Below are 14103 nucleotides of genomic sequence, written 5' to 3' on the forward strand. Positions count from 1 at the left end.
CATAAAATCATGATAATTCTTAAACCTTCTAAACTGTAATACAATTTGAGCCATGGGTACCGCTTTTCATGACTATTCGTTATCTGTAATAAGCTTTTTCTAAATAACGTACAAAAACTGTAACGGGGGGAAAAAGGTATGCTCTCCAGATGTTTAAAAATACAGCTGGCTGGGTCTTAAGAAGCAACTGGGGCTTTGCACCAGGCTGCTGGACCAGGCTGGGGTTTCCCACGGCGTCTTTAGCCTTGCACTGTGCTGTCTAGCTGAGGTGGGATGGGGCTTGTGCGGGAGCTGCAGCCTAGAAACACAGTGTGCCAAGAAGCCCTTAGGGAGTTGAAGTCCACGGGTCTCAAAGTTGCCAAGTTTGGAGACCCCTAACATAGATCCCTTACCTTGGAAGAAGGGAGGCTCGGAACTGAGACAGACCAAACTATGGCTTGGTTCAGGGAGGCTCCTTGGCTAATGAGTTTGGTTAACATAGCAACGGGGAGTGCTGGGAATGCTTTCAAAAGTAAGAGGGTTGTGCAACATCACACTATGAGACCGCCTCACTTAACAACGGAAATTCCAGTGCCAATTGCTATCGTAAGTTGAGGATTACCTGTAATAATATGACTTTCGCTATGTCTCACTTCTCCCCTCTGTCAAGGCTGTTGCTGTATTTATCACATCTTAAAGAGTTATAACGTTAATGACATGCGCTAAATAACTTGAGTTACTTTGGCAACTTTCAACAGATGGTACTACAGACACTTCTTTTAAAAGTGTTGGAATCAGTCGCTCAAGTTTATTCTAGTATTATGCTGTCTGTTCAGTTGAATCACACAACTCCCATGTAAAATGTCTACAGTTCTGTTGAATTATGTCACTCCTACAAAGCAGCAATTGTAGCAAAAAAGGAAAACACAGCAGAGATTTCAAAGTTAAAAAAAAATCCTGTTCCTATTAGCTATTTGCATCTGAAGGATTAAGGTATGTTTCTCAAAACTATTTAGTGCTCCTAAAATTTCTCTCTGAGTTGAGTTTCCTTAATATTTCCACTAATTTTATTACAAAATTCCTTCGTTTTATCATTTCAACACACATTTCAAGGTTTAATTCTACTTTCCATGAAATACAGGTCACAAAAAAACCATGATGTTCTTCAGATGTGATAATCATGAAAGTAAATAAAGTAAATAAATATTAGAGGGATCACTTCCCAAAAGCCTAGGGGCAAAAGAGTTTGAATAAATACACAGGCTGAACTATTTCTTACCTGTTTCCTTTTATGATTACTGATGCAGGTATTGTTCCAAATGATGCCCCTGCATAAATCCTTATGAAACACATATTATGCATTAGAAGCATAATTTCTAGCAACTCTAGAAAAGTAATTATAAAAGAACGAGGGTTTTTTTGCTGTCTTAATAAATCCCTGATTTAGAAGATTAAAAAAATTATAGAATCTCCCAATGTCAACCTAAAACGCTAATGTGCATTATTTTATTGCATTCCCCTACTAATGAGACTCTTGGAAGGAAGGAATAATTTATTTGATAATATTAGTCTTTGGGGAATGCATTTATAAGCTTTCAATGTTTATTCTCTTTAATTTATTTGGAACAAATAACAAGAGCCTACATTGATGTACTATGCGGAGAGCTCCCTAGAATCCAACAATTTATCATTTCAAGTTTTTGAAATTTGGGTCAGTCTTCCCCTGGTAGCATCTTGGCAGCACAACAATTGATACTTACTTAGGAGTTACATGTCACTTTTTCATTTTAAAAAGAGGACATGTTAAAACCAAATGTCCAATACCCAAAACTGCAGCTACAATAATAGAGCATGAGTGAAATACAGCAATCTACAATGTTAGGAACTTCAAAAACTGGTGATTTATTTCTTATAGAAGAAGACAAAATGGAGATAAGGAGCTTTCAGAAACTCTGGAACTGGAAGGACAGTCCTTTCAGCTGTTCAAAGGTGAAAGGACTCTGTAGCAGGTGTACAGAGCGGGCAAGGCTGTCACACATGCGATGTTGTGCTTCACAATTATAGCTAAGCCACTGAAACAGTCATCTATAAACCAAACCTGAATGGAACAAAATGAATGTAAAAGGCAGTGTCTTACTGGACAGCCATAACTTAAATCTCTCCTCAACATTTATGGTGCAGCAACTTCAGGCTGGACTCTTCATGCTGCATAGGATCTAGCTCTAACAATCATCCTCTTTTAATGACTCCGTAATCCCTTGTGAGGTGGAGTCTGGGCAACTGAATGGAGTTTTGAGTGTTTACTGGCTGGATGCCCTTCCTGTCACCAAGGCGGAGTTTTGTTCAGCAGATATATTCACATTGTGCCCAGAGAAATATCTGCCTCTACCTAGGATCGAACTCACAGCCTCCTGATTGTGAGGTGAGAGCTCCATCTCTAGGCCACTGCACCACTCTAACTCTTCAGAACAATACCAGAATAAAACCTAAATCTGCTGTCCTCTTCGGGGAGTTGCTTGTTCAAAAACATTAACCTGCTTAACAATCATTTAAAAATAAAGTGCTTAAGAAAAAATTGTTTCCAGCTGGCAGGTCCATCCATATAGTTCACCAAGCACACAGTAAGCAGCTAAGAATATTCAAATGAATATTCTTTTATCCTGAATATATTTTCTTAATATGGCATGCGTACATGCGCACACGTACACACAATATCTATATAAAACATATATTTGTCAGATCTTGTCCTCTCCAAAAATGTTTTTGGTACCCAAAAATAATTTTCTCTGCTAAACGTAGCAAAAAGCATGAAGTTGGCGCTATTATTTCATTATGTAGCTTTCCTCTTGTTCGGTTACCTGTCACACAGAAGAGTCTGTACAAAACTAAAGATGAATTTTAAATCGCCCTTTGGCACCTCAGAATGGAAATCAAATTCTACACCATTCAGACTTCAATCAGTTTGAAGTCTGCTGAAACTTATCTTCTATAAAACAAGGAGCATGGCTATTTAATCAAACCTGTTTCATTCCACTGTAGTTTAGAAAATTGCCGACTTCCTATTTATTAATCTGAACACAATTAACAGTAAAAAAAAGTCATGTTTTATTAATATTCATATCCCGATTGGGGAGGGGGGGAATAGCTTTAGAAGAATTTTTCAGCCTTAAATACGAACCTTAAGAGTTCCAAAAGCTTGAATAAAAAAGATCTGTGGAATCATAATGCCCATCTTTTACCAAAAATCTGTGCATCCTCCAAAATCACCATTTAGCACAAAGTATACTGGGCCTCATTTCATTCCAAGCTCAGCCAATTGTGTGGGTTCCAGGACCAAAGCATAACCGAAATTGTCACACAGAATCCCAGTGGTGGGATTCAAAAAAAATTTTTTTACTACCGGTTCTGTGGGAATGGCTTGGTGGGCGTGGCAGGGGAAGGATACTGCAAAATTTCATTCCCTCCCACCCCACTAACCTGCTTTCCAGCTCCATTCTCCTGTGAAGGGCAACATAAGAAGACCCAGCCAATCAGCTGGGCCTTGGGAGGCAGAGAATAGATGGGGGCAGGGACAGTCAGAGGTGGTACTTGCTGGTTCTCCAAACTACTCAAAATGTCCGCTATCGGTTCTCCTGAACTGGTCAGAACCGGCTGAATACCACCTCTGATTCTACTTACAAATTGACTTTTCCATTCAACTCAATTTAATACAAAGTCATCATTCAAATGCAACCTATGTGATCATTTGGTGTGTTTAAGTATCTAAGATGTGATCTTCGGACATGGACAATGATTGACATATTCAAGTCAAACACCCGCTGAGTAGATTCTTTTATGAAGAAAAAGGAAATGTAACATTACTTCAAGCAGCTAGGAAAAGTACAGGTAGTCCTTATGACAGTTTGTTTAGTGACCAAGATACAACAGCATTGAAAAAAGTGACTTATGATCATTTTTCACACTTATGACCCTTGCAGCTTTCAAATGGTCAGGTGATTGACAACTGGTTCATATTTATGTTGTGGTCCACCAGCGGACAGCAGAGCTGGGAGAAGACTCAGACAGTGAGGAGGTTGAGAAGGAACATGGGCCAGTCCTGGAGTCTGGGGAAGGCTCTGATGAGGGTTCTGCTCCGGAAGCAGAGATGGGGCCAGGGCCGTCTGACGGTTATCAGCTGCCTTCAGAGTCAGAGATCAGTGGGGAAGAAGAGCAGCTGGAGCCCGTTCCCAGTGTGCACATGCACAGAGCTGCCAGGAGAAGGGAACAGTTAAGGAACAAGGGTCAACTCAGGAGTAAAGGCTCAGGTGGACAGTTAATGGCCCCTCCCATAGGGAATAAAGAGGAGCAAAAGGGGAGTGGTGTTTGAGGAGACAATTAGTTCAATTTATTAGAGTGAAGATCTGTTCCGGACTTCTTGCCAAGTAATTGCTGCTACAACAGGCATTTGTCAGATATCGGCCTGGCAACTCTCCAAGCCTGATAAAGGTCTATAGTTGTGATATCTTATGAAAGACTATTGGCCGAGACTTTGTTGGAAAGGAATTTACTTTAACCTAAATAAAAGGGGTTTTATCGGGACAAGGAGTCTACTTCATGATCTTGGGAAACCTAGGTCAGAACAATTTATGTCAACAGATGGTTGACAAATGGTTCATATTTATGACTGCTGCAGTGTCCTGGCATTGCAATCCCCTTTTACGACCTTCTGATAAACTAAGTCATTGGGAAATCCAGACTCACTTAACACCCAGGTTACTAATTTAACAACAGCAGTGATTCACTTAACAAATGCAGCAAGAAAAGTCATAAAATGGAGCAAAACTCACTTAACAAATTGCTCACTAATTGTGGTCGTAAATTGAGGACTACCTGCCATTACTTCTGCATGGATCAGAGCCCAACACTGAGAAAGCAAAGGGCAAATACTTTTTCAGCATCAAGTTAATCACAGCAAAACGCAGAGGTCAGAAGCACAACGGAGCGTATTTGGTAACAATTAACACTGAAAAGAAGAAAATTAAGGTCAACAAATCCGGGCAGCATATCAAGGTCAAAATATATTATAAAATGTTTATCAATAATATTGTATAGTTGACTTAGAAAAAAAAATTGGTCCTTTCAATAGTTTCAATTCACCTTTAAAAAAAAGGGGGCGGGGGCTTTTCCATCTTAGAAGTACCGTTCAGGAAGAGTGGCAGACAGTTTTACTTAGACGAACTGTATTTAAATGCCACATTTGATATTTTTGACCTAAATAAACTTTTTAGCATTATCCCACCGGCACAAACAAGCATCACTTTAAACATTATTCTCTCATAGTTTTCAAATCAAAATATGGATTGTGTCCTTTTGTGCAAGTAAAAAGCCAGAAACCGGGAGGCCGGGAGTTCTAGAATTCTAGTCCTGCCATGAAAGCCAACTGGGTGACCTTGAGCCACTCACTCTCTTTCAACCCAACCATCTCGGAGGATTGTTGTGGAGATAACCACAGTAGGGTGTGTTGGGTATATTCGCCCCTTTGAGTTATAATAAAAGCATACTACTATGTTAAAAGTAACACATGGATACATAGATAAATGCATAAATAAAATGCTCTAGGTTCAATCATTATTTTCATTAAATGCCACCCACGCAGCAACCCAAAAGTAAGTCATAAAAATAAGTGAAAGTAGCAACGTTTCAGCCCCTTTTGCCTGCATGCAAATAATTGTTGTGGTATGAAAGGCCCAAGAACTGCATAACCCCAGGCACTGAATTTAAATATTACAGACACTTTCATATGCAAAATGGTATATTTAAGTAATTATAGAAATTTAATCATCCTAGGTAAATAAAAAAGAGAGAAATGATTTCAGTAATTCTGAATTGTTTTCACCTGATCCATCAGGCTTCAATCGTTTGAAAACCAAACTTTTGTCCTTACCTGTAATAGGCAGCCATCTTCCCTCCTTCCCACTTCCCTGAACTTCCGACCAGGCCTCTCCTTTACCTGGAATCCCTTTCTACTCTTTTCCCATGTCTCAATCTGCACACGCCTTCCCCTGGACTGCTTAACATGTCTGATCTTATCTGTCCATCCCACAAGCTTAGCTAAGCAAGGAATTCTTTCTTTCCTTGCTTGCAAAGAGCTGCCTATGATAATAACAATTAAAAAAAAAATCATTAAACAGTCATTAGGGAAGTGAAACCAAATAATAAGGAATGAAGTACCAAGCAACTTCTATTTAAAATTTCAATTCTGAAGAATAAAGGGCATCGGATTTACGGGATACAGTTATAAGATCTTAATTACGCATTGCTCGGGTAAGCCATTACTTCATGTATTAGCAAATCTAACAGAAATATTTTCACAACCCTATGTGATGTATGGACCACACCCAACCAGAAGGATCAAAATAAATTGTGTGCAAGTTTAAATAAGATTATTTTATGGCTTTAAGGATGAGCATATTCTATACTTTCACCACAGAAAGTATCTTTAACCATGAGCAGGTTTTCATCCCTGTTAAAATTCCACAACAACCACATAAGAGAATAACAGAAGGGGAGGGGACCATAGAGGTCTTCTAGTCCAACTCCCCAAAAGCATCACCGTCGTCTCTACGCTACAGATACGCTTCCCATTCTTTACTATAACCTCTCTCCCAGCTTCCATTTTGTAAAAGTAACCTGGCTTGCTAGCCTCATGAAAGAAAATGAATGTCAACAGGAATTCGTATTATATAACTGCAGGCACAATAGTATTACAGATTTAATGGTCTGGATCCAAATTTGGCCTTTCAAGAACAGAAGGGTTTCTATATAGATAAAATGTCAGCTCCAAGGTAGGAATCCCACTAGTAGTGAAAAGAAAAAGAAAAAAGAAAAACGGCAATTTTTGCTGATTCACACCTCCCCTGGAATCCCTTCTACCGCCCCTCAAAATCAGCTTTGGGCTACAGGTGGCATTTACCCCCAGCACGAATAGCAAGGATGTTCAAGAACAAATCGGAGAGATGTTGGAAGTATCATCAGATACCTGGATCATATTATCCTATGGGGTGGACGTGCGTGAAAGCTAAGAGATATTGGACTAATATTCATACATGGCTTGAAAAAATGATAAAACAGCAAAAAGACTTGAAACCAGAGATATTGTTATTGGGTTTCTTGCCTGAAGGATACAGTAGAGAATTGACGTATCTGATTTTAAATGTGTTAACGGTGGCTAGAATTGTATTTGCTAGAAATTGGAAGAGTGAAAAAATTCCAATAGAGGAAGAAGTGATTAAGAAAAAGATGGAATGTGCAGAAATGAGTAAATTGACATTAGCAATCAGAGAGCAAGAAGATAAAGAATATTATAAAATTTGGGGTTTATTTTATCAATGGCTAGATAAGAAAATAGAGAAGTAAACTATGTTATGGAAAGAAATAGTATAATATGTAAGATAATATGATGTAATTATGTTATATAATTGAATATAAGGAAATGAATTGTATGATCCCAGGTTTGTTAAAATAGAGATTTGCTCGATAAGAAATATAGACATTTTTAGTTGGGTCTAACAACGATACAATAATAACACAATATAACGTAATATAATATGTATAGTTGACTTATGTAATATGAATGTATGTTTGGAAGGGAAGACCATTGATATTGTGACATTGCACGAAAGAAATGTACCAACCGACACACTGTATTTTGGAAGAAGGTTTTATGTTGATGTTTTGTGTTTGTGTTTGTTAGTGTTTGTCTTCTAAAAAAAATAAAAAAACTTTATAAAAAAAACAATCAGCTTTGGACTTTTGATGTATACTCTGGAATAAGAGAGGAAGTGTCCCTTAGAACTGTAAAGGAAAGAGAAAATCAATGAAAATATCTTTCCTTTTTTGCTAGCAGGAGCTACTGCTGGCAGAACACTTAAAAATCCAGTTCCTTTTCTCCTTGTACTTTTATGGAAAGTCCCTACAGAGATGTACAGATATAATGACAGATATAATATGCAAAAGGCAACCCTGGGACATACTGCAAGACAAACTATACTGATCTTACTCTTGCAATATCAGATGAGCATGTAGCACAATACAGGAATTCTAAAACTGCAAAGGCTTTTAACACCTTTATTTAAACTGATGCTGAGAATCACTTGAAGTTTGCGGAAGCCCTGTAAAAGATCAAAAATTTTCCACTTCCACCTTTTTCAGTACTACCCAGGGAGAAAAAAAATACTAAACCAACCACTGTAAGAATAGATGGGGGGGTCCACCACAAACCCCTTAGATTAAGAGGGAGGGGGGGGGGGAAGGGGGGAGGGGGCCGGGGGGGCCCGGGGGGGGGCCCCACCCCCACCCCCCCCCCCCCCCCCCCCCCCCCCCCGCCCCCCCCCCCCCCCCGGCGCCCCCCCATCCGCCCCCCAACCCCCCCCCCCCACACATACCCCGGGACCCAAAAACCGGGCCCCCCCCCCCCCCCCCCCGGCCCCCCCCACGCCCCCCCCCCCCCGCGGCCGCACCCCCCCAAACCCCCCCCAACCCCCCCCCAGCCCCCCCCCCCCCCCCCCCCCCCCCCCCCCCCCCCCCCCCCCCCCCCGCCCCCCCCCCCCCCCCCACCCCCCCCCCCCCCCCCCCCCCCCCCCCCCCCCCCCCCCCCCCAACCCCCCCCCCCCCCCCCAGCGCCCCCCCCCCCCCCCCCCCCCAAAAAAAGCGCGCCCGCCCCCCCCCCCCCCCCCCCCCCCCCCCCCCCCCCCCCCCCCCCCCCCCACCCCCCCCCCCCCACCCCCCCCCCCCCCCCCCCCCCCCCACCCCCCCCCCCCCCCCCCCCCCCCCCCCCCCCCCCCCCCCCCCCCCCCCCCCCCCCCCCCCCCCCCCCCCCCCCCCCCCCCCCCCCCCCCCCCCCCCCCCCCCCCCCCCCCCCCCGCCCCCCCCCCCCCCCCCCCCCCCCCCCCCCCCCCCCCCCCCCCCCCCCCCCCCCCCCCCCCCCCCCCCCGCCCCCCCCCCCCCCCCCCCCCCCCCCCCCCCCCCCCCCCCCCCCCCCCCCCCCCCCCCCCCCCCCCCCCCCCCCCCCCCCCCCCCCCCCCCCCCCCCCCCCCCCCCCAAACCCCCCCCCCCCCCCGCCCCCCCCCCCCCCCCCCCCCCCCCCCCCCCCCCCCCCCCCCCCCCCCCACCCCCCCCCCCCCCCCCCCCCACCCCCCCCCCCCCCCCCCCCCCCCCCCCCCCCCCCCCCCCCCCCCCCCCCCCCCCCCCCCCCCCCCCCCCCCCCCCCCCCCCCCCCCCCCCCCCCCCCCCCCCCCCCCCCCCCCCCCCCCCCCCCCCCCCCCCCCCCCCCCCCCCCCCCCCCCCCCCCCCCCCCCCCCCCCCCCCCCCCCCCCCCCCCCCCCCCCCCCCCCCCCCCCCCCCCCCCCCCCCCCCCCCCCCCCCCCCCCCCCCCCCCCCCCCCCCCCCCCCCCCCCCCCCCCCCCCCCCCCCCCCCCCCCCCCCCCCCCCCCCCCCCCCCCCCCCCCCCCCCCCCCCCCCCCCCCCCCCCCCCCCCCCCCCCCCCCCCCCCCCCCCTCTGCCCATTGCTTATGTCTATAGGAGTTTGGGAATGAAGGACGCCATTTAGATAAAATGCTGTGTATCCTGGGAAGAAAAAGCATAATCAAATAGCTACACATTTTCACCAATAAAAACTTATCTATATTTTTTTAGAATATAATTCTTTATTGGCCAAGTGTGATTTGGACACACATGGAATTTGCATATGCTTTCAGTGTATATAAAAAATACATTCATCAACAATCATAAGATACAACACTTAATGATGGTCATAGGAGACTAAATAAACAATCAAATCATACTAGGAAATAAATAAATAAAACAATATAAATCATAAAGATACAAGCAACAAGGTTATAGTCATAAGTGGAAGGAGATACATAATAGGAAGGATGAGAAGAATAATAGCAATAGTAATATTCTAGTGTAATACATTTTATAAGTGTATATGTATACTAAAATAACTATTCCATCCATAATTGACACAGGGGGAGCGGAAATATTCAAACTCCACTGGCAAAAGACAAAGAGGGTATTTTCTAATATCAATCACAACTGGAAATCACCACTACTTCATACTGGTGCAATTTTTTGATTCACACTTTTCTAAAGGAAGGTATAAACTGAGCCTTCGGAGGGAGAAAAGGGCGAATGAAAACTAGATTCACGGAATGTAAAGGTTTGGAAAGAATCTTCGAAATCTTTTAATACAAATTCCTGCCCTGTAGAGGAATCTGCTATTACAGGTGACCATCTGGTCTCTTTTTAAACACCTCCAGAGGGAGTTTATTCCACTGGTGATCATCTCTTAGGGCTCTTTTTTCTCATGTCCAGCAGAAAATAGCTTCTTTTATCATTTACCTGCATCGTTCCTTCCCTGTCTTCTGGGACAACTCTGAGCAATTCTACTCTACAAAACAGGACTTCTCAAAACTCAGCATAGGTGGTTCGTCCAAGCAGACAAAATAGCAGCCTCCATGGTTCCATTTCCATTCTCTGTAGACCATCAAGAGGATCATGAGCCACGGCGGTGCAGTGGTTAGAGTACAGTATTGCAGGCTACTTCTGCTGACTGATGGCTGCCTGCAATTTGGCAATTCAAACCTCACCAGGCTCAAGCTTGACTCAGCCTTCCATCCTTCCAAGGTCAGTAAAATGAGGATCCAGATTGTTGGGGGCCAGAGCCTGAATCTATAAATCGCTTAGAGAGAGCTGTAAAGCACCGTGAAGCTGTATATAAGTCTAAGTGCTATTGCTTTCAAGCGGGTTCACATAACTTTTTATATATTTGTATGTAACTGAAAGAGGAGAACCTAGAACAACCCACTTCATGCTCATAAATAACTTTTGGTCTTACAAAACAAACTGCTTCATTAAAAAAAAAAAGATTTAGGTAGGAGGTTCCGCTTTAATTTTGTCCTGTTTGTTCTCTATAAATAAATGTCTTGGCTATCTTTGTCTGGAAGAAAATTACAAGAGAGCTGGACGAACGAAAAGCAACAATATCTAAGGCCAAGATGAAAAGAAGGACTTGTCTTGAAGGTATCACACCCCAGATGCATTTTATTTTATTTTATTTATTACATGTATGTCCCATCCCTCTTACTCTCCTAACTTTAATCGAATAGGGCTCAGGTTAGATTTTGGGAACTAAATTCATCTGATTTGATAACACATATAGAATATAGATAGAAACATTAAAAAAAATACTATAATTACATCCCTACGAATTCAACGTAGTTCCATTGTAAACATTAAATTATATTTAAGAATGAGGTTGCAGAATTCTCTTATAACTTTTATGAAGTATAAAACATGAATTTATTTAAAATAATTAAGTAAAAGATATGAAGAATTGGCTTTTCACTATAATATTTGAGAGATTTATTTTGAATTATCTCCTTCACTCATCTGTATATTAAAAAGCAATAGGTGCTTATGAAAAAGCTTTATTCTAAATACTGTGGATTGCATTTCTGTGACAAAAACACTAGCTAAACCAGAATGTGGAATGTTTTCTACTCACTGAGACATGTGGGCCACTCCTGGTGATCAATCAATGTTCAGTCAGAATAGAAGTGGAAGGGACCCTGGAGGTCTTCTAGTCCAGCCTCAAGCAGGAGATCCTATACCATTTCAGACAAATGGCTGTCCAGTCTCCTCTTAAAAACCTCCAGTGATGGAGCACCCACGATGTCTGGTGGGAAGCTGTTCCACTGGTTAACTGTTCCCATTGTTAGAAAGTTTCTCCGCAATTCCAGGTTGCTTCTCTCCTTGATTAGTCTCCATCGTTTGGAAAGTGAGTTGATCCCCCCTTCATTGTGGTAGCCCCTCAAATACTGGGATGCTTTTTAAAAATACTGTTTAAAATCACAGGATTTACACACATACACGCACACACACACACACGCACACACACACACCAAGAAGTGGCTGAAAACGTTTCTCAAATACCTTCCTGTGGGTGATCTATCGGTAATTCTGACCTTTTGGATTCGTCAGCATAGCTTCCAGTTCTTACCGCCCCTGCAGTGGAACCTGATGAATTGGCAGTAGGGAAAGCAGCAGCAATGGCTCCAGTTTTCATGCAGAGAGAGACACACTGCAGAAGCAGCTGCCTAGAAGAAGCCAAGGCAAAAAAGTTGCTTCCCCCAACTCCACATTCCCATCACACACACACACACACACACACACACACACACACACACACACACACACACAGAGAGCTGCATTTTTACAGTCCACAGGCTGTTTTGTGCTCAAGCATCTTGACAGTTGACAGAAAGTCTTGTAACTTGGGGTGGAGGGGGGTGGGGAAATCCTGACAATAAGAACCAAGTAGCTTGCATTCCTCCTTCCCTGAATGATTCACACTTTCTCCAGACTGCTACAGGCAATTCAGCTGTAACCCTTTCCGAACTGGGTTGTGTAAGAAGACAAATCAATTCTCCCAGCGCTGTAAATTGACACATTTATATTCAAACGTAGGCAAAACCATCTGCTATGAACCTTTTTGGGGAAGGTTAAGCGATTCCATGGAATCTATCTGATTACAATGAGACTTTCAGAACTGAATTGGCACACAGTATGCCATCTAACCTTGAACAGGAGGTCACTTAATCTCTTTGAAATTTAGCTCTTCCTCGTAAAAAAAATAATAAAAGTCTGATGCTGCATTGGAAAGATAATTAATATTTATGATGTGTTCCGATAGATAGATAGATAGATAGATAGATAGATAGATAGATAGATAGATAGATAGATAGATAGACAGATAGACAGATAGATAGATATAGACATATATGTTTATTCACTTTTCAAATTTGCTGCAGTGTATAAAACTTGGGACTGCAGACTTTAATTGATGAATCTACAAATGCTGCAGCCCCAGGTGGGCTTCAAAGGAATGTGTGGCCTATAGGCAGTTAGTTGTCTCTGAAATTGTGTTTACCATTTTAGTTTTCCTAAGCCAATCTTTTGAAGAAAAAAACAAAACACCAATTTTATGTTGAAGAATTAAATATGTTTAAGTAATAACAAATGAATTCCCCCCCCCCTTTTTTTTCCCCTGGCATATCTGGCATTTAAGCATAGCAACATTTTAGTAAGTGAAAGCAAACGACAGAAATGAGAGCAATCCCGGGAACGATTGGCACAGACTACAGAGTCCATCATACAACACAAAGAAAATGGCTTCTAAAAATGTGCTTTTCTCATAAGACAAAGCAGGATTAGAAATACAGCAGCAACCCCAAATTATGGTTAAAAAGTATGAAGTGTTTTAAGACTATAAAAGCATAGAACATTCTGAAAGCACATCAAATGGATTTGAGAGGAATGTTTACTATAGAGATGTCTTATTTTATTGTACCACAAGCCACCCATAGTTGTTGTAGAATCAGACAGCTTTCTAAATTTCTAAAAATTGAAATTAATCACAATGTGACTTATAGATGTAAATTACACACACACATACACACACACTCACACACACTTATATAAAGGTTAGTTTACACATGGCAAAAACCAACAGGTCTTTCTACTAGCTTTAAAACAAGTGCCTTTGCTTTTTCTTGGCTCATGTAGCCTATGAATAGGAAAAGCCAACAGTTAAAAGCAACAACTAGGTATGACAACTACTGCCTGCTATCATCATCATCTTCATTTAATGGCCTCATAATCTCTTGTGAGGTGGAATTTGGGCAACTGAATGAAGCTACCAGAGTGTTTTAATGGCCGGATGCCCTTCCTGTTGCCAATGTAGAGTTTTGTTCAGCCGATATATGTGCCCAGAGAGAGAAATACCTGCTCTACCTAGGATCGAACTTACAGCCTCCTGATTGTGAGGCGAGAGCCCCACCTCTGGCCACCACATCACTCCAACTACTGCCTGCTATATCATTATCAAATAATTTAATGAATTTTCTTGCCCTCCACCTAGTTCTAAGCTCCAATAAATAAACGTTCAGAATATAAAAATACAATGGAAAAACTCTCAGCTTCATAGAAATGAGCTCAGGAGATCAGATATTACCCACATAATCATAATGGAGAAATAACATCACTGTGTGCAACTAAATCATAAGCAGTGTGTTTAATGAAATG

This window comes from Pseudonaja textilis, chromosome 9 (genome assembly GCF_049901715.1).
Source record: "Pseudonaja textilis isolate UNSWEBS1 chromosome 9, rPseTex1.2, whole genome shotgun sequence".
In the NCBI taxonomy this organism is placed as follows: domain Eukaryota; kingdom Metazoa; phylum Chordata; class Lepidosauria; order Squamata; family Elapidae; genus Pseudonaja; species Pseudonaja textilis.